Source organism: Struthio camelus, chromosome 2, assembly GCF_040807025.1.
Source record: "Struthio camelus isolate bStrCam1 chromosome 2, bStrCam1.hap1, whole genome shotgun sequence".
Taxonomy (NCBI): domain Eukaryota; kingdom Metazoa; phylum Chordata; class Aves; order Struthioniformes; family Struthionidae; genus Struthio; species Struthio camelus.
In genome coordinates, this window is record NC_090943.1 from 1,051,383 (window position 1) to 1,078,444 (window position 27,062).

At 43.1% G+C, this 27,062-nt stretch overlaps 1 protein-coding gene across 8 annotated transcripts in view; it reads left to right on the forward strand.

Moving 5' to 3' along the window:
* The window catches only part of MAP4 (microtubule associated protein 4), a 153,154-nt gene that overhangs the window by 18,963 nt on the left and 107,129 nt on the right, over positions 1-27,062 (forward strand). For 4 of the 8 annotated variants that reach the window (XM_068933971.1, XM_068933977.1, XM_068933976.1 and 1 more), the window contains exon 2: positions 10,695-10,748. The exons of 2 other annotated variants lie outside the window; for them this stretch is intronic. The gene's annotated coding sequence lies outside the window, so the exon portion shown is untranslated. Of the gene's footprint in view, positions 1-10,694; positions 10,749-16,483; positions 16,607-26,335; positions 26,508-27,062 lie in introns of those variants that run through there. 2 more of the 8 variants (XM_068933972.1, XM_068933975.1) reach the window with 2 other exon arrangements.

A 27,062-nucleotide genomic window follows, 5' to 3' on the forward strand; every position in this document is an offset into this window, starting at 1 on the left:
GACCACTTGGTTTTTGAGCCCATTTGAAAACAGGGAGAACTTATTTCACATGTTATGTTTCAAAAGAAAAAAACTAATCTGAGACCAAAGGACCATTTCTCTTGAGGAGAGGCAAGACTTTCCTTTGCAGCAGCTCCAGGTTTTTTGCATCACCTCAGTGTTAGACTCTTATGAAAAAGTCCCCAAAATACTGTCCCTATTCCAAACAAATTTCCCTTTTGTTTTGGTGGACTATGGCAATGACAGTAGTGAATGACAGAGACGCTGCAAAGAGTGCACCATCCTGTTCTTTAATCTTGCACCTTCTTCAAGAATGTATAGTTCATGCTCCATTTTTCCTTCCTTCCCTTTATTTATCTAGTTACTTATTTTAAACTATTATCTCATTGCTCCTACGTAGGATAACACATCTGTAGGTACGATAGCACATCTGTGTTGTGGGACAGGCTGAATGTTGTGGGAGAAATGGGTGAGACAGGCTTAATTAGCCTTGAAAATGTGATCTGCAAGCTAAAAGGCAAATAACTCACTGTTAATGATCTTAACCCTGTCTGGCTACACTGTTTGGACCTTTTATCTCCCCTTCTTTCCTTTCACTCGATATGGATATTACTTTCTGCTTAGGTCTTACAGAACAGATCTACTCTTATTTGCTCTGATTTTGGGCAGAAGTCTTAAATGTTGGCACTGTATGATAAACAATGGGAGAATATTTGTTTTCTGCGGCTCCTGAGCGCCACCCTAATTCCTGAGTGCTTGTTTCTGAGTGTGAGTGATAGAGAATTTGAACGATCTCGATAATACTTGGACCAGAGCTGGTCCACTGACTTCTGAGCTCCGCTGACATGGCGTGCAATTCCTGCTCTGCTGGGTTAGTCGGGAGCTGCATCCTGTCCCCACAGATGGGAACTGAAATGGTGTTTTAAGGCCGATTCTGAAGCATCGAGGAGCGTGGTTAGGACCGTAGGACTTCCATAGGAGTGCAGGTGGTTTGGCATCTTGAGGAGGCCCTGAGCAGTGAGGATTGCTAAATCCTCACTGTGCAGTGCAGACTATGAAATAGTAAGATTTGAAATATGAATGTACTGGATCATTTAAGCTCTGAACAGGTTTAACTTTGTATTCAGAAAGGTGTCTGTCTCTGCAGCAGTGCTGGATCGAGCTCTTTGTCCGTTAATTGTGAGCCTTGGTGCCTGTTAATCGGTCCTCTCCACTGCAGTGAGGTTGGTGGGAATTGTCCTGGAGGTGTGAAAAACTGCAGCTATGTTGGTAACGGCTGAGGAAGGAAACAAGCAGACAAGAACACTGATTTCTAGCACTTAAGTAGGAATGATTGTGTGTGTTTTGCTTTGTTTAGTTTTGTTTTTTGCCACCTTCCTTCTGATCTGTATTAGCATCTCTCTTGAGAAGGCAGAGAGAACTATATTGATTATGTAGAAACTCTAAACCTGTTATCTTTGTGCGTGGAAAAATCAAGGTTACTGATTTTTATTCCTCTTTGTAGTAGCTGCATTGCTGCCTGGCAGCATTAGAAGCTGCATTCCCTCTATTGTCTAAAAGAGCTGATGATGCATCTTTCGTATTGTTATTGGCTAAGTAATAGTTCGTAATTGGCATGGACCAGATCTCAAGTGTTTGAGACAAGGGCGATTGGTCATCTTCATCCAGCCTTTTTAATACAGGAGTTGTCATATACTGAGGAAATGCTGCTTTCCCTCTGTTTTAAGAAATGGCTTATACGTGGCTTGCCTTTGGGAAGCTTTTGTTGACCTGTGACTAATGAGGAGCATTAGGTGTTTCTAATACAGTCTTATCTGGCTGTTCTGACAGCAGTCCTGCTGTTCATACCCTTTAGAGCCGTTCTGTTCAGCTTAGTGTCCAGTTTCTGTAATGGAGAAACACGGCAGTGGAAACTAACCCGTGGAGCTCGAGCGTGCAAAGGTAAGAGATCTGGTGAAGGCAGATAGAGTTTCTTGGAAAGCAGCATCTGTGTTTAGTAGCAGATTCGAAAAGAAGCGGTCAGATAAGCCCACTGGTTTCTATCACTTAAGTAGCAGTGTTTGTGTATGTGCTGTGTCCCCCTTCTTGCTCCTTCTGTTCTTCTGCTGTTACTTTGCCCCTTGAGAAAGCAGAAGACTGTTTCAATGACCCATTTGCACGAGGTCATCTGTCTCAGTGTTGCTGCCTCCTATCTCCTAAAGCGAGGTTAGGACAGTAAGTCAAACATAGGACCGCGACAGAAGCTCTGTATTGGGGTTTGTTGTGGAAACATGTGGCCTTAAACCAGAGCTGCTCAACCAATTGTTTATGGCGATATATTTTAAGAACTAATTGCTCTTTATATAAACAAAGGAGATACTGAATTTTCTATTGGACCCCTGAGTGGATTTGTCTTAGTCTTGCTCACCTTCCACAGTGATGGCTTGGCGTGGGTGTGACTGCCTGATGTTTTCGAGACATGATTAATACCTTGTTCCATTCCACTTGGGTTAAACAGTTAAGATGCAGACTTAAGCTGAACGCTTGTTCATGGGTTATTCAACCTGTCAAACTGATTTGCTCAAATACTGACATTTATTTACTTGGAGGACAGCTGGGCATGAAATTTTTCTCTAAATAAATGACCTTTTTGTGTGTAGATGTCTTCTATAAGAATAACTTATGCCTTTTGGAGTTTTTAACCTAGGATGCTGCTCTGGCTGCCAGGATGTATTCTACTTCATTCCAGTACTTGGTGGGTTTCTCGGTGTCTTGTTTGTGTGTCTTCTTGTCCCCTGCAAGCATTCCAGGTTAAACCTACCGCCATAAATAGGCGTCTAGACTGAAAATCGAAGAATCAAATGAAGAAAAAATCTCCTTAAGAGAAATATACTTTTACTAGTTCACCCTGGTTTGCAACTGCTCAAATCTTGAAGAAGCATAGATGAAGGCTAACTGCCACATCTGTGCTCGAGTCCCAGTAAAATGACCTGTTCACAAGCACTAAGTACGATTGAACGTTAAAGGGCGCCCGCTGTTCTGCGTGTGGATCCTTTAACATAAACATTGCAGTGGCTTGATAGCTTTTTGTTAAGGTGTGCAGAGCACCTGAAGTGCTCAGTGAAGTCAAGTAACAGCCTCTCTGAGAGGTGACCTGCAGTTGTGCAACGCTGTCCTCTGCCCTCATCATCGCTGTCCCTATATCCTCGCAGTCTAATCCTCTCCATAAGAGCTCGCTCCTGCGGGAATAGTAATATAAGAAGAGGATTATGACCTCTGCAGAAGACTTGTGTATATGTAAGAAGATATTAACTGGCAATTCTGGCGCTTAAATTATGAAAGTTGGCAGGCGTCACCCTTAAAAACAGTGATTTGTTTAAGTCTCATGAATGTTCATGCTTTCCTACAACTGTAAAATGTCTCAGACGGGTCAGAATTCTTATCCGATAGTTTTTTTTTTGCTTTAAAACTCTCACCATGGTACCTTGTCATTGCTTAGACACCCTTCCAGGCCCCAAAGGAACGGGAAGTCCTCCTAACTTCTTTCTTATTTGCCCCCACTGGTACATTAAAGAACGTTGTCTGCAGCCTTGGCTAACCTGGTCTAATTTTGTAAAATTGCTGTTGGCACCTGCGATTTTATTTTCGTGAAAGTGAATTCCTTTCCTTAAGTCAAGGAAAGATGAAGTGTTTCACAGTCCACGTGAGCTTACGATGGTTCTCTGTTCGGGGTGCCTAAGTGGTTGTGTATATTTGATCCACATTTAAAAAATATAATGTGAAAGTATGCATCATCGCTTGCTGTTTTATTGACTCGTTTTGATCTGCATGGTGAGAAATTGTCATCTGTGAAAGTGGAAAGTAAATAAGTAGACCTGTTCTTGAAGTGTCTCAAGACTTGCTATATTAGGGTATGGAAAACAATAGTAGTATTCTTTACATTATCTGCTATCTAAATATGTAAAATGTGGATGAAACAAGAGATGGGTACCTTTTTTAGGCATCAAGAGCAGTCTATTGCAAGCTGGCTGCTGATAAGCCTACTTCAGGTTTGTTTGCTGCCCACTGGCAGATGGAGATCAGCGGGGACTACTGGGGTTTCCGGGCAGCTGGAATGGTGTGAATATCAAAACAGCTTCTGAGTAGAAGTTCTCAATTTCTTGTAGCCTGGAGTCTTTGGCTTTGTGAGAAGTAATGAATTAAATGATGCTTAATGCCTTCCACTAGCACTGGCATACGGGGTCTTTGCTGTTGCTTTTGCAGTGCTTCCTAGCACAAGTTTTGGCCAAGGCCAAAAGTACTCTCCCAGACCGCATGTGGATGCTCTGCAAGAGCTAGCACAGGCCAGGGCCGTTCTCAAGAGGCGTTTGCCTGTGGCCACCCTAGTCTAAAGAGTATAAGACTTTAAACGTGGAAATGCAGACCTTTCTCGGACATGAAAGGTTCTGGGCACACGAAGCCAACTCTGACGTTGAACTTTGTAGTGGAGATGTAACCTTAATTTTTCTTGAGGACTATAAGAATTGTAGTAGGCTTTAAAGACTCCCATTAAAGGAAAAATGAAATTGAGTAATATGCTGTGCGCTTTTTTTTTTTTAGGACTTGACTGAACTTGGATTTTTTTATAGTGTAGATTACAAATATGTTGTGCATCCTAGGTCAAGTGCAGATGATTTAGGAATGAATTTCTAATGAGTTTTGCATTCACTAGATTATCTTATGTGGCATTTCTGATGTTATTTTGCAAAATAGTTAAGCTTACACACAGCTACTTGATAACAGATCAAAAAGGTCTTTAATGGGACTTCACAGCAGTCTTCTGCTATTTTTGCAGATGTTCTGTATGTGGAAGAGATCATAAAGCATGGGCTTAATCCTGCTTGTTTTTTAAGGCATCTTGTTCTGACACGCATGCAAGTGAATTTTTAATTATGAGTCTCCCTAAAAATCATTAAAAAGTCAATCTCTGCTTTTTATTATGCAGAAAGAATGGCAGGTTGTTTGGATAATGCTGTCTAAGTGTGGGTGTGGGCATGTGCTTTGAGAAATGAGGCATATGACAGGAGCCATCGTGGATCTGTATGGGTTCGGTATAACAGTAGGAAGGAATTCCTAAACTTTCGATAACTTTACTTTTAGGTATAACTTAACTGGGCTGAAGGTTTGCTGTTTAATGAGTCCTTCCAAAATATTTATTTTTGGACTAGGATTGATGTGATACTCTTGATGTGAAAGACACTTTCTTATGCATCAGTGTTCATGGAAGGGATTGGTCAGAAATCACTCTTCTCTTTAAATTTGCATGCCCTGCAATGCAAATTTGCATGTCTCATTTGCATGTCCAAATTAGAACTACTTTTACTAAAACTACTCATCCATGCAGGAAGTTAGAGGTGCTATTGTGAAGGGAGTTGTGGTAGCTTATTTTAGTTAATTTAGTCCTACTAGCAGCAGAATTCTTCAGCTGTGAAGACAGATACTTTGGTCTTGCTCAGACCACTTTTTTTTATTGAGCTTCTAATGAAAGTTGTTTTTTCTCCTTGCTGTTTTTCACTAAGGGCATTGTCGACCTTGAGGCTTTTTGTGGATCTGTTTGTTTTTGTTGTTGTTTTTTTAAGACATATCTGAAAGATTTGACAGAAGCAATTTTTGATATTTATAGAAACTATTTCATCTTGGCCGCCTTGGGCCATTTTCTGCCTCTTGTCACCTGCACTCTGTCCTGTAACGTGGTTTGCTCCCTTTGCTCCCCCCGCTGCCCTCCAGCTCCTGTGGCTATTTGCTAATTAACCAAGGGGCACTGGCTGCTGAAGGGCTTACCTTTGTAATGAGCATTCGTTATATTGCCTGGCCTTTCAGGATCCTTCTGGAAGGTCCTTGGTTAGTCCTTGACCCTGATGATTTAGAAGTCCATGTGTCGCACTTCCAGTTTTCTGGAACCACTGAACATTGTTGCTGTAGTCAAGTAAGAAACTCCATGGTGCTATAAAAACATCTGTGCTTGTGCAGCTGCTCACTTACCATCTGACTGTGTGGACATCGCTATTTTTTAAACCTTGTTGACCAAATTGCTCTAGAAGACTGCTTGTCACAGGCTGTCTTCTCTCATAACAATTAAATGTGGATATTGCCAAAGAATACCTGCTCTTTTTACAGTTGAAGACCTTTATTTTTTTCTATGTGCTACCTGTAATTAATTGGGAAGTATGATCTCTTTCTTTAAGTAGTGAATGTTGTGTGATTATAGTGAACGTCCCTGACTTTTCCCTAGAAGATTGTTGAGTTTTAGAATTTAGTGGAACTCCATCTTGTCTTTTGAAGACTTATTATTGGAGTCTGAACTCCGGGCTTTCTTTCCCTCTTTGGGGAAGCTCTACCCAACAAAAGTACGGGATTGAATCTAAAAGCAGTGTCTCTCCAATGCTGTCAGCTTTATCTGAGGTGCCTCATGCAGGCGTAGGAAGAGGAATTTGTCTCTGAACAAGAATCCTTTGAATGCTTGGCAGTGGTAGGCATGAAAAGAACAAGTCCACCATATACTCTAGAATAAACACTTGTTTTAGGAGCTTGGTGAGTTCAAGTACTGGCAAGGAGCCATGATAGAGAACTGTTGCTTTGAGGGGTGGTTTCTCTTATGTCAATTTGTTGTAGTTAACTTGCTGCTAGCCTTTCCCAGAGGGGAAATACTTGGGATGAAAATCTGAGATGTCTGCGTCCCTAGGTTTCACGGCCACCGCCTGCACGTAGCTCAGGGTTTACAAGACCTTGCATCTGAACCCTTGCTACTGGACAGTGTACGGCCGCTTTGCATGTGCGGTACTGTGGCTGTAACGTGTGCCGTCCTCCTTAGCTTTTCATTTGAAGTGATCTTCACGCACCATGCCTATTTCAGCTAGGGAAGTATTGAAGGAAGCCGTTTCTCTAGAGACGTGTAAATAAAGCATGAAGGGTGAGAGACATCAAAAGTTTAAAGAAGAGTGGCTTTCTCTCCCAGGACATGGGAAAACAGACTCTTCTGACTTCTGGGCCTAGAAAACAAAGTGGTGTTTGTTTAGAGAAATCTAGGGAGCCTATAAGGGCATCTGATACGAAGAATCTTGCGTTTTTCCTATTATAAACTTAACTGAGCTGAGGTCCATTCCATTTAGCTGGGGTAAGGATGGTATTCCTGAACGTAACCGGAGGTTCGTTCTAATATCTGTCTTTGGCAGCACAGCAGCATAAACCCAGATTGGGACAAGTGCTGTTTGTACATGAAGTGCAAAATTATGGGAGCTGGAAACTGTCTGGTCATGACAGCTCTGTGAGGTGGATGTAGTGTAGTCCCTTGCTTGCTTCTGTCCCTTGTAATTGGTGCTTTACCAAGGGAAGACACGTGCTTTTCTTCTGGACCAAAGAGGTGGTAGCTTGCTCCCCCTCCGAAAGGACTGCCATTGGAAGCCGACAAATAGCTGCTCCTTAGAGTACTAAGAACCTTCAGAATACCAAAATCGAGAAATTAATTGTTAATGTTTACCCTGGAGTAAGTATATAAAACTGGGACTCTAAGAATAGCTGTTGAATTGTAGATGGGATGGATTTAGTGAACTCTCAGGGGAGAAAAGGACAGAAGGTGGGGGACTGGGCAGTGAGCAGAAAGCAGTGTCGTGTTTATTAACACAATGCAGGCAATTCAGTTGTTGAAAGAAATATCTGTCTGGAAAACTGGATGAAGCTTGCGAAGCCATGAAATGCTTAGTTATAGAAGCGCAAGGAGCTTGGGAACCAGAAGAGCTGAGGAACAAGAACCACGGGCGCAGGATGCGAGACTGGATGTTGTGGGGATGGAACAGTACGCGCACCAAGCGTTACCTGTTTGCTGATCGTGTAGGCAAGATAAAAATGAGTGGGTGCGGTGTGGGATGTCCCTGAAACAATAGGGTGTTTTTCCTGTGTTGCATCGCTTTTCAATGTTACTTGCATAAAAATTGTGTTGGGGAGAAATAAGTTTGCAAACTTGGGAGTAGGTAGTATACAGATAGATGTTTCTAAGGGAGATATCTTAATAGTTCGTAGTAATATTTCTTTAAACTGGAAAACAATTACAGCTAATGGAACGCATATAAATCAATATTTGCTGGCCAGGGGATAGACTTTTACATTGAGTAATAAAGATTTTTTTTTCCATTCACCAACAGTTTAATAAACTGAAAGCAAGTGATTGGAGTAGCTAATGTCCATCTTTGCCTAGTGTAAGGCCTAGGACAAAAAAATAAAAAAAAAAAGTAGCCACTGCTGCAATTTTAAGAAATCTGTCAATTTGAGGGTAAGAAAAATAGTTTATTTAGAATTTTTGTTTGCTGATCAAGAACACGCAATATTTAAGGAGGAGGGGAAAAAAACCCAGTCTTTACTACTGTTAAATAATTGATGAGACCTCAGTAGTATGTGGATGCTTTCCTTCAGGGTTTATTGAAAGAACAGCTAAAGGTGCAAATTTACAAAAGGAAGAACTGTTTTTGGCAAAAAACAAGGCTGAGTGTGTGTGTGTGTGTGTGGGGGGGGGGGGTTTGACATCAGTGAAGTCAGAACAGCGTTTGATGCTACCTCGTCTCGGATTGCATAGCACTGCAATGTCCAGCCCTGAAAAGGGAGCCAATACTTTTTATTTTTCATTAATACTCTACCACAAAAAAAAGTGTGTTTGTAAGGACCCTAAAATACTAGTTTTATCACATCACAAGGTGGCTGAACTGTAAATAATGACATGAAAAAGAAAAATGTGATTTTGTGATGTGCTCCCCTTCCAACAGGAGGAAACTAATGCCACTGCACGAGTGGGAGCCCTTCCATAACGCTTGGTCACGAGTTATCTGAATCGCATGCAAGATCACCTCTCCATTCCTCAAGCAACTTAGTAGCTCTTCTTTGCAGCCCTTCTGAAGGGAATAGGAGTCTTTCAAAAAGTCCTTCTCGTTCCTGAATGCGTTACCATTTCTTAAAGCTGAAAAGATGCTCTTTTTCACTAGACTGTTTTTCATTTAACTCAAAGCTCTGGCATTTTACTTCCATGTCAGTGACGTGTACGTTTGTTGGGACAGCAATGAGCATTAGTGTTGCTATATGAGCTTTGCATTAATGAGCAGATAGTGGGATGGTATTTTGTTTTGAGATTGACTTAATTACTTACTGTAGTCAAAAACAAGTTATGTGTTTCTCCATGCGAACTGGAATACTTAACTGACTCTTCTGTGGGGCTTGGTCTGTATACTTTTTCAGAGCACTGCGTGGGGCATATATAGAGTATTGTTTGGATAGTGTGGGGTTTTTTTTAGTGTAGATTTTACTATTTCTTCACTGTAAAGCAAGCATGAACAAAGTATAAGATACTGGCTGGAAAAGTTTGGGACACAACACAGTAGATGAGGAAAGTCTGGAGAAGAGAAGAGTGAGAGGCGATTTCATTGACGTATACAAGTATCTGAAGGGGGGGGTGTCAAGAGGCTGAGGCCACTCTCTTCTCCGTGGTGCCCAATGACAGGACGAGAGGCAACGGGCACAAACTGAACCACAGGAAGTTCCACCTAAACCTGAGGAAAAACTTCTTGACTGTGAGGGTGACCGAGCCCTGGCCCAGGTTGCCCAGAGAGGCGGTGGAGTCTCCTTCGCTGGAGATCTTCAAAACCCGCCTGGACGCGGTCCTGGGCAACGTGCTCTAGAGGACCCTGCTTGAGCAGGGGGGTTGGACTGGATGATCTCCAGAAGTCCCTTCCAACCTCGACCATTCTGTGATTCTGTGAAATGGTCCCATGGTAAAGCTAGGCAGGGATACAGCTTCGTTGAAACCATGGAAAATATATACTGAAAATAGTCTTCTGTGTGTGCCTGAAGAATACGATACCTGAAGTGGAACCAGATGAAAATATTCAAATATTAATCCAAATATCATTAAGGGAGTCTCTTAAAGACTCTAGCCTATACTTTTCTAGTTGGGTAACATATCTAATAGTACATTCACAAGTCTAAACCTACAGATATTCATTAATAATGTTGCAACAGATTCCATCCTTAAAGTTTGGAAGTATAGAAAATGGCACAGAATGATATAACTGTTTTTTGAATGAAAATAGCTTCATTTTTGCTTACTCGCCTGTCTCAAAGACTAAAATGTGACAGTCCTATCCTGTGAAAGCTTTACAATGCTTTGTGCAGTGGCTCTGCCTAGTAATAACACCGATAAATCAGGCCACAGATGTTTTGGTGCCTCTTTAGCTTTATTTAACTCCAGGCAGATATCATCAACTGATGAATCAAGCCTGGTTGTCACAGATGGCTATGCAAGTGTATGTGTAACTGTGACTTTGAGAGCTTTGAAGCCATTATATGAGCACCTGAAATACTGCTTGGTGGAGGTATGTCCAAATCATTCTGGATTACTTCAGCTTTAATGGCATGCTTGTAAAAAGCTATTAAGATGCGTAATAAGGGAAAAGTTGCCCACAATTTTCACAGTATATCCTTAACAGCTTGAGCAAGTCTTGATGTGAAATAGTTACAGCTGGAGAACATCAATAAAAGCATCCTGGACCACTGTAGTGGGGCTATAGCAACACTTCTGATGATTTAGTTAATTTTGAGTAACACAGATTTTTTTTCCTAGCTATCCCTAGTAATCTGACCTCCAAGTATCTAACTGTATGGCTTCCTCCTAACTGTGCATGCATTGTATTTTGCAGATAAGCAGTTTGTGAAGACTGAAGGATCTGCTAAAGGGAACACCTGCTTTTGAGGTATGAACTGCTTGTTAATGATACAGCACTAAATCTTTGATAGAAGCAAAGGTTTGATACAGCTGTGTGTACATGCTGTACAACTTCGTCTCTTCTGGCCAGTATAGCAAGCTGGGAGTAGCAAAGCTTGGTGGAGCAGGCCAGGCCCAGCTGTGATAAGTGGAGTGTTGAATGGGTTCTGGGGGAATCTCATGCCTTTAAAAGGCATTATGCAGAGGTCTTTGACTGAACTTCTGCGGAACAGACATGTCTGAAATGCATTTAACGTTCCTGCTCTTTTTGCATCCTTCTTTTTGGGTATCTGTTAAGTGTCTTACACTCCTCGACAGAGCCTGCATGTGGCTCAAAGGTGTCTTTTCAGCTAGTTGGAACTCCTTTCTTGCTTTTTCCACTGTAAAAGGCAGACGCCTTGTTTAACTTTGTCACTCAAACTTTGTCAGAGTGAGAGGACTACAAAAGATGAAAATGGAGAAACTAGGCTAAGAAGAAACAATCTGACAGGATTTTTAGGAGTTAGGGGCAGTGGAGTATCCAGGTTTCTTGTTATGTACGTTTCAAGTCCTGGTTTTGCTGTGTGGAAGGCACGATAAGGCTAAATCCTTTCCCTGGATGATATCCTCAGATCTACAGGCAGGGGGTTTGAGGTGTGTTGGTGAAGGAATGGCAGTTGCTTGTTGGCCCTCATATGGACTGAGGGACACTGCTGTACTCCACTGTTTGCAGTTTGATCAATGTGACAGTGATTGTTCTCAAACGCTACCTATTTCTTCAAGTAGCATCAGCTTGTTTCCTACACTAACTCATACTGCATTTTGTCTTCACATTGTGATAGTTTAGAATATAAAACAGTTAAATAGGGGCCTCAGAGTTGCCCCTAAATTAGTTACTGTTAATGTCAGTCTGCCAGGACAATCCAGTGGTGTCTGACTGTAAGGAATACAGAGGAGTGAAAGTGGATACAGTTCAATTGCAACTTATTTTAACAGACAGCTGTATCTACTATGTTTTACTAAAACTGTCTTCAAATTACAGTAGCCTCACGTGTTTCCTAATTTCTTTTTTATGGATATGGAATAAGATTGTTCTTATTTTTTTTGTCTCTTTAAATGGTGGGTGTAGAGATAACAAATCGTAGATGCAAAGTTCTCTCTCTTCAGTCAGACTAGTGCTCTTGCATATCCATTCACGATATGACTGAAACCAGATTCAGTTAAATGCAGCAACATCACTGGTTGTTTTTGCCTTCTATTGTGGCTGCCTGCCAAACCATCTTAAATTGTTCTCCTCTATAAAAGCCATTTGAAAAAAAGCCAAATACAATTGCTTATCTCGCTTTGGGTGGGATGGATGAAGGAGGTGGGAGGGGAGGTGGCCCTGAATTCTGTGCGTGCTTTTCCTGGTGGCCTCAATAGAGCCCCAGAGGTCATGGGAGGTGGAGTATCGCCTCCTCCAGTAAGGAGCTATTGGTACAAGCAGCTGAGCTATGGAGATGACATAGGCACGTAAGAGCACTACACTGTCCTCCCTGCGCATTCCTATCTTGAATATATTTTCTTTCTTACCACTTAACTTTAGCCAGTGCAGTCTTAAGTCTACCAGACTCCTTAGTTGTCTGGAATAGATCAATTGACTTGGTCATGTTGTTAACTCCCAAGTTGTTTAAGGGGCGACGTTTGTTATAATTTTCCTCCTTTTTTATTTTTTTATCGTACAAAAATGAGATGGTTACCAATGTATTAGTAAGATCCTAGGAGTCAGCTTCCTTGTAGGGTACCTCTTAACATTTGTGTTCCCGTGGTTTCAGGACGTGGAAACCAAACAGGTGTTTCCCACAGACTATATTGAGCAGCTAAAAATGCTTCCTGAAGTAACTTATCCGGGAACATTTAATCCACGCTCATTGACTGCCTCGATGAATAAAGGCAGTTTCCTCCCCAACATCCTCTGGAGGAGCCAGGGAGGGCAGGCAGGAAAGAGGAAGTGTTTGTGCAAGTCTGACACGGGCTTTGGGTTGGTTCTTGCTTTATGACATGATCGAGGAGTATCTTGGGTTCCTTGCAAAACAAAACGAAAAACCTGTTAATCTCAAATTGTCACTCAGAAGTAAATGGTTCTTCCTGCTTATTCTGTTACCAGCTCTTCCAACCAGATAGAGTGCATCTTGGTCATACTTGCTTTCTTGAACTGTGAATACCGGCTATGACTTTCATGGCACCTAGAATTTCACTTGGTTGTTGTATTGTAACATGTATTTAGACGGGGGAGAAAGTACTTTTGAAAGTCTGGGCCCCCTCCCCCCCGATTAACTTGTACTTTCTTTAACTGCCGTAGCTGGAAGAGATGCATTTTTGTGTATATTTTCTAAGACCGGTTTTCTTGTTGAAGAGTGAGCTAGACTGGGGTTGGTGCTGACGAAGTGTAGTAGGAGTAAGTAGCAGCTACTCGCTCTCCGGCTCGCTGGTCCCCTCCAGCAGCAGAGCGCTGCCTGCGGAGAACTGCTGAGATGAGCCAAGCCGCCGGGGACAAGCCGCCTCTGCCTCCGCGCGTAGCAAAGCAAGCACGACTGCCCCTCCTCCAGGAGGATTTTGCCGTTGGGAAGAGGGGCTGGGGCATTACCCAGCCACCATTTCAGAAGCGCTTTGAAGAAGTACGCCTCGACCTTCTGGGCTGGGAATGCTGAGAAGAGCCTTGAAAAGGTTTAGCCCTTGAAGGAAGAGAACAAGTCTGGGAGGAGGCAGCGCTGTTATGTCACTCACCGCATGTGGCTTTACTTCCCTGAAGAGATGTGGGCAGAACCCTTCATTTTAATTAAAAAAAAAAAAAAATTTTTTTTAAAACTCAGTACCACATTGAATGGTTGTGTTTGGTCCCTTTTCTTTCTGTGTCTGAGGGGAAGCTGCCCGCGTCAAAGCGCGCGGTGCTGTGATGCTGGCTGCTGCGGCCGTAACTCCCGCAAGGAAGGGAATCGTCTCTCTAAAGAAGTTAGCAGCCCTTACCTGCTCACGCTGCAGGGAGGCCTCAGACCCCTTTTACTGCCCTTGCTTGCAAGGAAGCTCAGCCTTTGCTTTCTACCTGATGCTGTATTTCTCAGCCATAGCTGAATGTATTTGTTATCAAGAGTACGGAAATGTAAATACAATAGTGGTTGAAGTGCAATAGCTACTCCCTTCCTCCTCTCCTGGCTTCCTGCATACACTTTGGAGAGTGGAAACTAGTCTTTTGCATTAAATTAATTCCATCAATTAGTGTTTGCCTCATCCGATCTCAAAAATGAGGGGGTATGAGCAAAAAGAAACACTTACTCTCTCATGTGATATGTTTCTTGAGACAGCGAAGTAACGTAAAGCTTCTTGTAGTAGCTCCTTTTAGCGTTTTCCCATACTCCAGCCTGATGGAAATATTGGCCAACAGCACGTTTCGGTATTTTTCTCGGCTTTACCTGCACCTTTAACCAGATAACCACAGAGGCATCCTTCTGCTCGCACTAGGCCTGCATTCAGCTGCTTGAGGCATATGAAAAAACTCCTAAGAAGAATAACTAAACAACTGGAGCGGTGCCTTCACTGTCCCTCGTGTTTTTCTCTCGCACATAAATTTGGGATTCTTTTAGAAAGCTGTTTCATAAATGAGATTCTACTCGGTCTGCTCATTAAAACAGTTCAACATAATGGAAAAGCTCAAACAGTAAAATTCTTTTGGCTAGCTCAGGATGAGTTAGGTTCAGCTTTTTGAATGGCTTAAACAGTTAAACTGAGCTCAGACCCATAGGCTGTCATATATACTGCTTCCCCCCCCCGCGCCGAGCATCACGAGCTTGGTATGGCAGTAATATCTTTCTGGGGGGAGTTATTTATCTTCACTTACCTATACCTAAATCTTCCTTGCATAACCTGTGCCTTCTAATGCTATTAATGCGTCTATACTCCGCTAATGCTGCTCCCGTTTCAGAACTGAGGGGTTCTGTGATGCTCTTATGGCCTTGGGCCAACTGCATGACTGAACTTCGCTGAACAAAAATCCCTGGGATCCTCTCTAAGAATAACGGTCACGTGAGAGCTCCAGGAGTGTTTCGCTGCTAGTGGAGGAATTAAAACGGAGTGCTGGTAGGGACTAGCAGCAGCAGCTTGCCCCTTGCTGGTTAGAGGGGATAAGCTGCAAGCCTAGAGGAAACCCGAGGGTTTAGCATAAACCTTTTGCTTTCTTTGCTGTTCAGTTTGTCTGTCCATGACATAGCGCGTTTTGAGTGCTGGTCTTACAACTCAAGAATCTGACAAGTATGAAGGAAGGCCTGAAGGTACTTGCTAAACTTTTAGTCTAGCAGTGTTTCAAACCGGGGCCTTGACCTACTGCTTAAATACCTCATAAAGTGCTATCGAGTGACCCCTCTGTACCTGCAATCCCCCCTGCCTTGGCAGCCTGGGAGGTGCTGGGCCTGGTGTAGGCGTCTGTTCGTGTTGCATGTGGCTCGTGTTCTGGCACAAGCACTAACGGATCCTGACATAAATGTTACCCTGCAAGTAACTCCCTGGCTGAAGGAGAAGGTCTCGGCCCTGGCGGCCCGTGGTGCGTTGCCACTGCTGGTGGGACGGGGAACGTGCCTTCCGTTCTGTGCTCCCCGTGAGAAGTACGTGTGCTCCCTCCTCTAGCGCTTTTACAGTGACTCACTGGACCTTTCTCCACGTATGAATCTGAAGGTAAATTATTGTTCTACTTTTCTTTGTTCTGAAGCTGTTGCGTTACCAAACAGGAGCGCCGCTTTCTCTCTCGAATTACACAGAAGCAGTATGTGCTTCCCCGCTTCTAGCAAATCCTTTTATGAGCAGTTACAGTCAGAGACTTCAGTTCTGCTTGTAGATGTGCCCAAGTGTGCTTAACAAAAGAAAAATGCTGAAGATTATATGCTTCCACACTGTTTAAAAGGACTTGTGATTTTTGTCTTTCTCGCTTCTAAGCAGGGATGTTTGTGCCTACATATAAGTAATTCCTAACAACATGGAGTATGTTTAATCTCCGTTATGTCCATTGTGGAGTTGCTCTAAAATGAACAAAATCTATGCACTTAATTGAAAACAGTACAAACAGCAGGACTCTTTCTAAGCATGCTGCAGTAACGCGAGAGTGTGTGAGGACAGATGTGGCCATCCCAGAACTGCTCTTGATGGCGAGGAAGCAGGAGCTGGCTCCGCTGCCATGAACCCTCCGGGCATGCCCTGCTCCCATCCAGCAGAGTCCAGGGACGTCATTTCACTGTGCATTTCTGAGCACTTGGTAGTCTCCCTGGAAATTAAAAGGAGCAACTTTTGTTTCTGGCCTGACAACCTAGCCTATCTGAAGCAAGTAGGAAGCTGCAGGTAATGCTGGGTGAGTGGGTATGTTGGCTCCAAGCTAGGCTGCCTGCCTGGTCGTGGACTTGCACTCTAGCTGATGCTTTAAAATCCTGGCTGGGCACTAACAGAGCTTCTCCTTTTTAAATGTCTGGTTCCATGCAGCTTTGTTGTGGTTTTTAAACAGCAAAACTCCTACCTCTCGAGCACTTCAAATGTCTGTTCTGTCTCCAGATTCCTTTTGGGGCATATCTGTCAGCCCTCAAAGCCCGAGGGGAGGGCGTGATCTCTAAGGCAGCTGATGAATCCATAAGCTAACACTTCTACTTTTTACAGCTCAGGTTGTGCAGAAGTTGCTAGTAGCTAGAACTTGTTTCTTCTTATTGAAGTGTGGTTTGTTTCATGCTTCTGAAGTGTTTGGACGTCCTGATAGTGAAAGCTTTAAAATATGGGATGGTTGTTTGCAAGTCATCTGCTTGAAAGAGCATGGAGAGGTTTGCTGTTTCACTCATCTGACTCTGAAACATCAAGCTGGTGAGTTGTCATCGATGAAAATAGTTTACCAGACAGCTTTCTCATTTTGAAGCAACTGGTTCTATGTCCTGATCTACAGGTTCTTACGCTCCCTAATGACATTGAGAGGTGCTTATTTTAATTGAAGTAGCTACTCTAGGATAGTCACTAATGTAACTAGAATTATACTATATAGGTAAAGGAGTAAAATTTGTATGTAGACCGAGTTCCTGAAAGTAGTGACTGCACACATCTGGTTGCCAAATGGCCTACTTTTGTTTTTAGTTATCTGCTGTAGCTGCTGCTCTTTGTGCTTGTTACGTTTTATGCTACTTGCTCAAAACTACTGTGTTTTTTTGAGTAACGCCGGCTAATGTGTTGATCTTGGGGCACTTCTCTAAAGAGTTGGTTTGTTTACAGCAGATCGCGTAGAGCCTTTCTGATGGGCGTCAGATTGTACATCTTGTAGGAGAAACTACAAAGCTGGCCTCCAGGAGCTTGACCTGAGAAGGTCCTTCAGGTGCCCTTCATGACTCGATTCATGCTTTTTGAGATGCCTTGTGAAACAGGGCCGCAGAGTTGCTGAGTAAGGCTTGCCTCCTCCTGCCAGACCATTCCCACAAGCTTGAGTTGCTTTGGCTGTTCTGCAGAAGGTTTAACTTGGGGTGGGGTGAAGAAATCTCAGAATTTAAGTCTTGCATTTATCAAGAAACTTATTGCAGTACAAGGCATGATATGACTGTGGTACATGAAGTACTATTTAATGGCTACTCATGCAGAGTCCCTCTTTTCCCTGAGAGGGATGTGAACACACACATGGCAAAATGTTGTGAATTCATTAAGGTATTGATGGCCTGATTAGCAGTGTTACAAGTGTAACTAGTCGGTGCTGGGTTTCTGAAAATCCCTTTTTTTAAATTGTGACTTGTGAGCTCTCTTTTGTTTCCTGGTTTGCAGTTTTAGTGTTCGTACTGTAAGGTTTTCTTCCCAAGCAATGGAGGGAGAAATCCCTTTAGAAATGGAAGCCGAGATGCTCACAGAAGCACCAGGCCCCTTGCTCCGGGAAGAGCACATACAGGGCAAGCATGGCGTGCCGTCCTTGCACGAGGAGGACGCATCTGGAGGAGCTGACATGAGGGCCAAGCGACAGAGCTGAACCTTCGCAGTGAAGCTTCTCCCTCTTTGTGCTCTCATTAGTTCTCTGACCTGGGTCCTCGCAGTGGGGGAAGAATTGAGGAGGTATAAAACGCCCAATAAAAATGGAAATTATTGACTGAGCTAATATATTAGAAATGCGCCTTCCTTCTGCTCCTTCCTCCTCCCAGGAGAAACGGCGCTTTGGTAAAAGCCAGAAAGCCATTATTTTCTGGGTTTTGCTTTTAGTGAAGTAGAAGCTGCTTTCCTTTTTGAAACATGTGCTATTAAAGGAAAGCAGCTGACGGGAACAGCTGCTTGCCTTGCCTGTTTGCTTTGTGGCTTCCCAGTCAATATGTAACGCGGAAAGAGAGTGCTTTGCTAACAGCCCGGCTTTGCATACCCTGCCCCCACTTTAGTCTTCTCCTCTCCCCGAGTCCTCTGCCAAGCAAAGCAGGAGGCTCTCCCCCCACCATGATTAATGAAACTCTCCTTATTTGGTGCTGCCTCGCGATGCGCAGCGCCCGGCCGATCCTGCGTCTCTGAAACCAGCTAAAAACCAGCAACCGAGTAGGACGCTGGAGAGATTTGTGTGTGTGTGTGTATGTGGTGTGTGTGGTTTTTTTTTTGAGTGTTTTTTTTAATTAAGGAATATATCTGCGCAGAAGGTGGGCAGACTCCTTTATTTTCCTTGGATAAGCATTTAGGATTGTGGAGATGACATACCAGTCTTTTTTAGGTCTCTTATTTCAATGCTCTTGGGCCTGTGCACAGCTAGACACTTGAAAGTCCCTCACAGTTATTATCTATGAACTCATCTTCCATGTGGCTTTTTTGAGGGCCAGCCAAGACCATTAATCCCCACCTTTTAGATTCCCTAATCCCTGCTGGGGCTTATAGGAAAGTTATTCTCATACTCCCAATGAAGCTGCTCTGGCAGAGTGTCTGTCCTGCAGTAACTTAAGGCAAGTTTGCTAATGTGACTTTTTATCGGCTTGGAAACTGTGCAGTTCATAATGCAGCAATCTGACTTGGACGGTCTGACCCATCTTGCAGAGCTGTTAATAGTAATGAATTGCCCAAAGGAAGGAAATAGCTCAGAAGGCTGCTATTCTCTTATCTCGGTGTGTTTAAGTATAATTAACAATAGTGAAACTCCCTCTGAAGGCACAAATACATGCCACGTACCGTGGGGAGCGGGTTCTGTGAAGTTAGTGTTGCAAATGGTCTGTTGGGGTTCCCTTGTACGTCGTATAGCTCCTGCTCTTCTCAGCCTGATGCTCCTCTGAAGCCTCCTTGCTCTGCTTCTTGTTCTGCTGTGACAAAGGCTGAAGTAAGGCCCCCTTTCCACGAGTACCTTCCCTCTTTTCACCATCCGTATTTGCTCAGAGATTTGTCTCGAGTTCCGGGTAGGCTTCTTAAGCCCCTTGGGAGACGCTAGGATAGACTTCCTCTTACTTGTTGTCTTTCCAGGGCTCACTTGAGACTTGAACAGAAAGGAAGCCTAAGGAATCCTACCTTAAATTCATGTCTGTCACTTTGTTAGGTTTGGTAGCGTTAGTCAGCTTTCTTTGTGGTAAATCTTCTGTCAACGGAAGTGGTTTATTAGGCAGCTTGGGGTCCTTACTAGCAGAAAGGGGAATGTGCCACCTCTCCAGTGGCAGGTACCGAGGGGAAATCTCAAAATTAACTTCAGGCTTTTAGAGACAAATCCAGATCAACTTCAGTCTAATTCTAAGGGATTAACGCTACCATATCCCTTAGGTGCCTGGAGTTTTCTGTCCCTACAAGTTCATGGGCAGAACTAGGCTCTTCAAAGCCTGATAGTGAAAGAAGTTGCTGTCTTGGCTTTGCTCAGCTATTAAGTGTACCGCTGAAGAGCATCACAGGCTTTATGCATAGAGTTCCCATGCATCTCTCATTCTGGACAGATTGCATGTAGACTGCTTCCCTGCCTTGAAAAGGACGACCAGGTCTGCAGAAAGGATCTCCTCACCCTGACACTCCTAAGAGGAATGGAGGCCAAAAGGGAATGTAACGCATTTAAAAAAAACAAAAAACAAAAAACAAAAAAACCCTGAGACTGTGGAATCTCAGCTAGCAACCATGGTCTCACTGCCGTGGTACAACTGTCCGTGCATACTGTATTTTTATACTGAGATCTCTGGGAGAGGCAAAGGCCCACCTGTACCACGTAAATGCTGTATTCCAGAGATGTGACGCTTCTGAAGATCGTTCTTGGGTCTCAGGATGATATCATAAGGATCGAGAACAGCAGATAGGTAAGTCCAGCCTCTTCAGATCATCAGCTGCTCTGAACACTTTCAGAGCAATAAATAGGCCTATTTCATGACCTCTCCTGCTTTCCCTAAAGCAGTATTTTAGGAACAAATTTTAAAAAGGAAATACATGAATGCATAAATAAAACCTGATGTAGTCTTTGCTTACTGTCGCAAAACTTGATGTGATGACATAGTGTGGAAGACCTTATGTCACCCACAAAAGAAGGCTTTTTTTAATTCTTAAGGGAAGAAGCCTAGCAGTTCAAACCAGAGTTAGATAACTGAATAATAAAAGATATATTTATCCAGAGTACACTGAGGATTGTGACTTATTATGGGGTTATAGCTGCTGCTAATATGCTATCTGTGTCCATTCTGGTGCTTATGGGAAGGGGAATGTTCTTATCGCACGTGAATGATAACAGGTCAGCCCCTTCCAACTAGTGGAGAGGCACTGTGCGTTTCCATTCTTCCGCCCTACATCATAATGTTTTGCTAGCAAATTACTGTAAGGAGAAAATAGCAGTCTAGAGACTTAAAAAAAAAAAAAATAAATAAAAGCATTAAGAAGCCTCATAATTTCATATGACTCCTCCTTTTCCTCCTGTTCCATGAGGCAGAAGTTTACTTGGTGCATACCAGCCTGTGGCTGCATCTTTCGGTGCAAGATTGGAAGTATGGTGCCCTGGATAAGGAGCTCTTAAATAGAAAGAGCTTTCTATCTAAGAGTGGCTCCTAGCTACATGACTGCTTTTGTTCCAGTCCGCTCATGAAACCCTGGGTGGCAGTATGCTAAGAAAAGTCCAAATGCAATGACAACATATGGAAGTTTATTTTTTTTAATATGATTGCTTTTATCTTAAAGTTGTATATTTATATACCTTTCCATATAGGAAAAGAGTAGTGAGAAACTAGCATCTGTCTTGTATATGTGTGAAACTCTTGCTTTTGGAGCTGACGCTCCAGAATAATCCTGTGGTTATCCTGACAGTATTGTAAGTCATGTTTTCCCTACTATGCTGACCTCTGGCCTTGCACTATAGACAAACTGAAGCAATTGCAGACCAGTAAGTTGTGGGTCTATTGAAGCAGCAGGAGGAAGATATTTGCATACTGGGCAACTGAACTGCTGGCTGTTTCCATCACAGGACCGGTTGGGACCCTCAGAACTAGCTTCATAGCACCCAAAGTGGTTTTAGTTCTTGATTTGAGAGCAAGAGAGTTACCTGAAAAATTGCACAAGATTGGCCGTTGCATGTCAAAGATGTGACTTCTGGAATTGTTCCTCAGTTTTTTTAATATAGGCCTGTCTCCCTTCCATTCTTGTCAGGATCAGAAAGGCCACTATATGAATGAAATAGCATATCTGCTGTAGACCTACACTACTACTCGTTCTCCACGTGATTTTATCCTCCCAGCATCTGGTGCCGAGCTGGGCCCTTTCCAAATGTGTTTGTGTGGCCATGGAAAGGGGGTGTTGCTTTACTTTTAAGGTTTGCCTTCAAGATATAAGATGGAAGTGCTTTAGGACTTGACTGACTTTATTCATGGACTTCTGATCATTGATTTCACAAGTACGAACAGTGGTCTAGTGGGGTTGGCAGGGACCTCTGGAGATCATCTAGTCCAACCCCCCTGCTCAAAGCCGGGTCAGCTAGAGCATATTGCCCAGCCCTGTGTCCAGTTGAGTTTTGAATGCCTTCAAGGATGGAGTCTCCACAACCTCTTTGGCAACCTGTAACTTTTGGACTCTTTAGTCCAAGGTCACTGTACCAATGATATTGGTTTTATGCAAGATGATTGCTTGCTTTCTAATTGGTGCTCTTCTCAGAACACCAAAATAAGAGGTGACCCAGGAGATTCCCGGCAGGCAGATATTTACTGGGTGAGGTCTCCTCTTTAGCTGTCTTCTCCTTTGGTTTTGATAAAAGGCTGATTGCGTCATGTTCTCTTGATGCCTCCTGAGGGTCTCTTTTGTTATCAGAGAATGCTGTATATATGTGTGTATGGGTGTCTGTGTATATCTTTAGACACATACACAAACCAAATTTTCCCTGGCATTCTTTGATTTCGATATTCCCTCTGTCTTGATTTTTTTTTTTGACTGAGAGCTACTGCCAGCTAATTTTTTAGTTTGCGTTAAGTGCTGAAGGTAGAGATTTAGACTTTTATTTTTAAAATGCTCTTGCTTAATTGATAATTATTAACATAGAAATATGCTTGTTCTTTTTCCCCCTAGAATACAAAGATTCCTTGACAACTTGAACTACTGTTTTTTGCTAATAACAGATCTGGATCTAATGATAATTTTTTGTTTAGAATTTCCATAATAACCGTGAAGAATGCAGTGATTCCTCCCCAGGCACCTTTGCTCAGGCAGAGTAGCCTTTCTTCCTTGGAGAGATGAATGTTGAGATAAACACAATAGAAATTGAATCTGTAGGAGAGTTCCTACCCTTAAAAGCAATCTCTTGTTTGAAGGCCATGTGCAGGAGTGGTTAACTTCTCTGCTTAGTGGACTGCATTAAGAGCCGCAGCATGGGAGGTGGCAAATGACACTTGTAAAATAGTAGAGGCTTTGGTGCCTGCTAAGAGGCTCTTTGTCCTGTACTGTCATGTCATGCCTTGAGTCATTCAGAGCCCTCTCTGTTGCTGAAATCCATTGCAAGGTTAATTCCTAAATCGAGGTACTGCCAAGTTGTATATCAGAGTGACCTAATTTTCTCATGGACAGAGATCACAATAAAAAGTGTATTATTTTGGCGGATGTGAAGTTTATATTTTAAACCAACAGTACAGAGCGTTGAGATCCTCTCAGAAGAGTCTATTGTGGATGCGAGCGTAGAGGTGAAAAGGTTGAGTGAGTTTCTGCAGTATAATGATCTTCCTCGCTGGTGCAAAACTTAGTTTCTTAAACTGTCATCCTAGTTCACAAGTCCTCCGCCTTGTAGAGCGTGGAGCAGCCTTACCTCACTTATTTCTTTATAGCTTTAAATGATTAGTCCTTTCATAAGGTGTTTCAATGCTTAGTAGCTGTTACAGTAGTCTTTCTAGTAGCCGGCTTCAATTAAATTTAATTTGAATTTGGGAGCTTTCCATTACTTGATGTCGTGCAGAGTATGTAGCTTGCCTTGAATGCACTTTTTATAGCATTTTGCAGGTCTGGCTGCTGTTGAAGAGGTATAATTTCCGTAATGGAGATTGAAAACTGATGTCCAAATCGTTGTATTTGTTCGGCTGTGCACTGTGCTCTTCAGAAATAAAAATCACGCTGTTTTCTTCAAGTTACCACTCGTCCATCTCTACTTGAGCAGAGTAAACTTGAATTATCCTCGTTCCCATTAGCTCAACTGGATGGCTTTCTCCTGGCCCCTGGGCTTTACTTTAAAGAAAAATTGCTTTTTCTTGTTTTAAATCAAGTACAGATAATTTTAACATAAGTGAAAGTCTGCATCTAAAAAGAGCTGCTATAAACTGAAATACGGCTTTAGTAGTCGAGACTAAATTCTGGACGGTCAATTTGCAGATCGATTTTAATAGTTTTTATGTTGGCTATGAGTAGGAGAACTACATGTGGAGAGCAAAGGTACCATGCACTTATTTTACAGTTTCTCCGGCTCGTCCAGGATTTCTCTCCAGCTGTCTTTGTAGGCTCTATCATTTGCTCAAGCGTAGGCTTTGCAAGCTATGACTGTCTGAAGAGCAGGAAGAAAATAAAAGTTCTCTAAAATCTCCAGAGAACTGAGCGAACCCTTTCAACGTCATTGCAGAGGTACAAATACTGAGAGACTGTCTAATGCGGTACTTTGCTAATTCATATGCCATCTAAATAATTGAGTGTGCCCAAAGCATGCATCACTGGCTGTATTATTGCTTTCTTAAAGACATTTTGGTTGATGAAAATGGTTCAAGCTTATGGAGCAGAAATGATCATTAAAGCCTTTTAATCAGTATAGTTGTGGAAGCTGGGTATATTTGCAAAGTCTATTAACAGCCAAGATAAGGCTTTACTTTAGGCTGGGGAGCAATGACTTGTATCCCAAGTAATGATACCCTGCAGATTGATGGATACTCTTGGAAATACTGAATTTAAAAAAAAAAAAAAAGGGCAAACAAAAGCCAGAACTATATAGACTCTTACAAAGGCCTCATGAAACCGAAGTAACAGTGCTTTTAAAGTCGTCAACTTTTGAATTTTGAAGCTGCTCTTTATGAAAGTTGAAGGTATGGCACATTAAAAATGGACTCTGTCAGCTAGAGCTTATTTTGTTCAAATGACTTTCCCTGTCTTGATCTATTGGCCTTGCTGTGGCAGTTTCCGTTCTGCTGTGACAGTTGCTCTTTGTTTATCCAAAATATTAACATGCACATGAAAGCGAATGACTAATAGCATTAACTAAGCGCAGTTGGCATGCAGGCTCTGTTCACCACCTACAGTGTTCGCAGCCCCCCCCTGCCTACAGACATCCTGAACATCATCTGTGGAGTGACTTCAGTTGCTTGTAATTTGCGTGATTCTGTAGTACCGGTCCCCGCTGAGACCAGAGCTGCTTCCCAAGTCCTCTTTGAAGCCCCTGCCTGGAAAGCTCAGGAACCCATCTGAAAGATAACTGCAGTCTTCTCTTGCCTCGCTTACGGAGGTCAATATGCAGCTTTCGCATCTTAGTGTGGTACTATTAAATGGGAAGTTGACTTAACTAGCGTTAACCATCATCAAGCTTCTGCTTGGTCTTGTGGCTCCTGTGTTCATTTTCCTCTTTCTTCTGTCCCCTTCTTCTTTCTTAGACTTGTTTCCTTTTTTGTCTTATGCTTTTTTCCCCTTATCCAAAGTACACATATTTTCTGTCCAAGACTTTACCCTAGTTTGTGTCTTGCTCGTATGCATAGCTGTTCAGGGGCTTACTCCAGCCGTCCTCTGCCCTCTGAAGGAACAGTTGTTCTTCAGTGGAGTCTTTGAGCTCGTTTCGTTGTCTGCTTAGGCTCCGTCTCAGCCCCTTGCTTGGTTAACGTGCAAATTCTCAGTTATCTGTGACTGCTTAGGCTACAAACAGTTTGAAAAATTCAGGAACTGTTTCAGCACATCTGCTTCATCTGTTTCATTATGTAGGTTCCTTGCTGTAGGCGAAGAAGCTCAAGTGAAGATAACAGTCCGAATCAAAAGATGATGGAAAAGTTGTTAACGTCCTGATAAATGGAAGCAATGAGATCAGATAGCTGGAAAGAGGAAGCGATTCGGAGCAAACTGTGTTATGAGGAAGCAATAGCGCTTGAAGCTCTGTCTGGGCTTTGAAATTCTGTTGACAAGTTGAGTCACAACTTCATTAAACCCATCTCAAGTGAGAAATTAAAACACTAAGTTTACCATCTACTGTGTGGCAACGAACTGATTGTGGAAGTGCACTGAGATTTGTATAAAGCCATTGGAGCTCTTGTGTGGTTACTGGTACCCGAGTCAGCTGCCCTGAGTCTTGTGTAAGAGCCCAGACTGCTGAGGGACCCCTTGCCGTCCGCCCAGTCCTGCGCGTGCCCTGGAGGCCGGCGCCTGCTCCCAGGCTTCGCCCCAGGGAGGGAAGGCGCGGGCGGTGGCGTGGCCGGCAGCTTTCTCCCTGCCAGCTGTCCTCCGTGGAAATGCCTAAGCTGCCCTTATTTTTCTCTGTGGGGGCAAAAATAGCAATTTTTTTCCCCCCTCCACTTTACCTAGTAGTTGCATTTTTGATGTATAATGCATACTTTTGGGACTTTCTGTTTCATGTATTTAAAATTAGCCAAAAAGCTGTCGGTGACTTGGTACTGAAAGGCAAACAAGGTTATGCAAGTGCTTCGTCTGCTGTTGTAGCCGTGCAGGCTTAAAAACAACAAACGCCCCGGATCTGCCTTCTCTGCACCTGAAATTCCTTTTGCCCCTTCGGAAATAAGAGAGGCGATTACTTAAGTTGTCTAAGTAAATACAGCAAGTTAGCTTCTTACTATTATGTAGTGTCTGAAGGAGAACGTGGCTTTCCGTGACGTAACTCTTGCTGGAGTCCTGATGTTGCTGACTGCCGGAAGTCCAAACTCGCGTTTCACATCAGTAGCAATGTATATAGCAGGCGATGTCTCACAAAAGCAGACCCTGCGCTTGACAGCGAGGTTGACTGCACGAATGATGTGGCAAACTGCAGTAAAAACTCATCCTTCTGCCATTTGTTTCGGGTTGTAGGAACTGAGAGAAGCTTGCAAACTGCACTGCAGCTTAAACAACGAGTCAGAGTTTAAAAATCAGTGTTTGGTTTTACTGTATCGATATCTATAGTCTCCCACTTAACTGGTGCTGTGATGATGTCTGTGATACCAGGTTCCTGCGCTGTGGTCAGTAGTTCTTGAGTGTCTGGACTGGACAACCTTCCCTCTGATGTTGGGCTGGTGACTGTACATCGCTGCGTTTTTGAGGAAACGTTTGTATTCCTGAAGACAGGGCTATAATTCAGGCCAGCCGTTTGGAGGCCGTTGCATCGTTTTTCTTGCAGGTGAGCTGAGTATGAATTTGTAAGTGTTATCGGAAGGACTTTATTGAAGGAGCTTGGATCTGCATCTCGCCACCCCCGCGGGGAGGTCTCTGGTGATTTGAGCCTGTGTCTCAGAACACCCACAAAAACAAGCCCAGATCTTATTTAAAAAAAAAAAAATTAAATGTGATATTTCAATTGCGTTGGTCCAGACTCTAAAAAAATATTTTATATTAGGTCATGGGATTGGTGTGCCTGACTGTGGGATGCAAAATGTCAGCAGCTTCGTTCATTAATGTGCACTTTCTTTTTGAAAGATAAATGCAGGCGCCCTGTGCATGAAAAAGTGGCCTCAGACTCCTGCAAAGGAGGAGGATGACTTAGCACATGTCTGCTCTCCGCTATCCTGTTTTCTTATGCCTCGCTGAGCGCCGCTAAGTGCTCCCGAGAGCCTCGTCTAAGAAAAGTAAGCTGACGTACGACAAGAGAAATGGGAATCATGGCTGAGCTGTCCCTGCTTCTGCCAGTCGGAGGTCCTGTCCCGTGCGTAGTTAGGAGCTAATTTTAGAGGAGCGA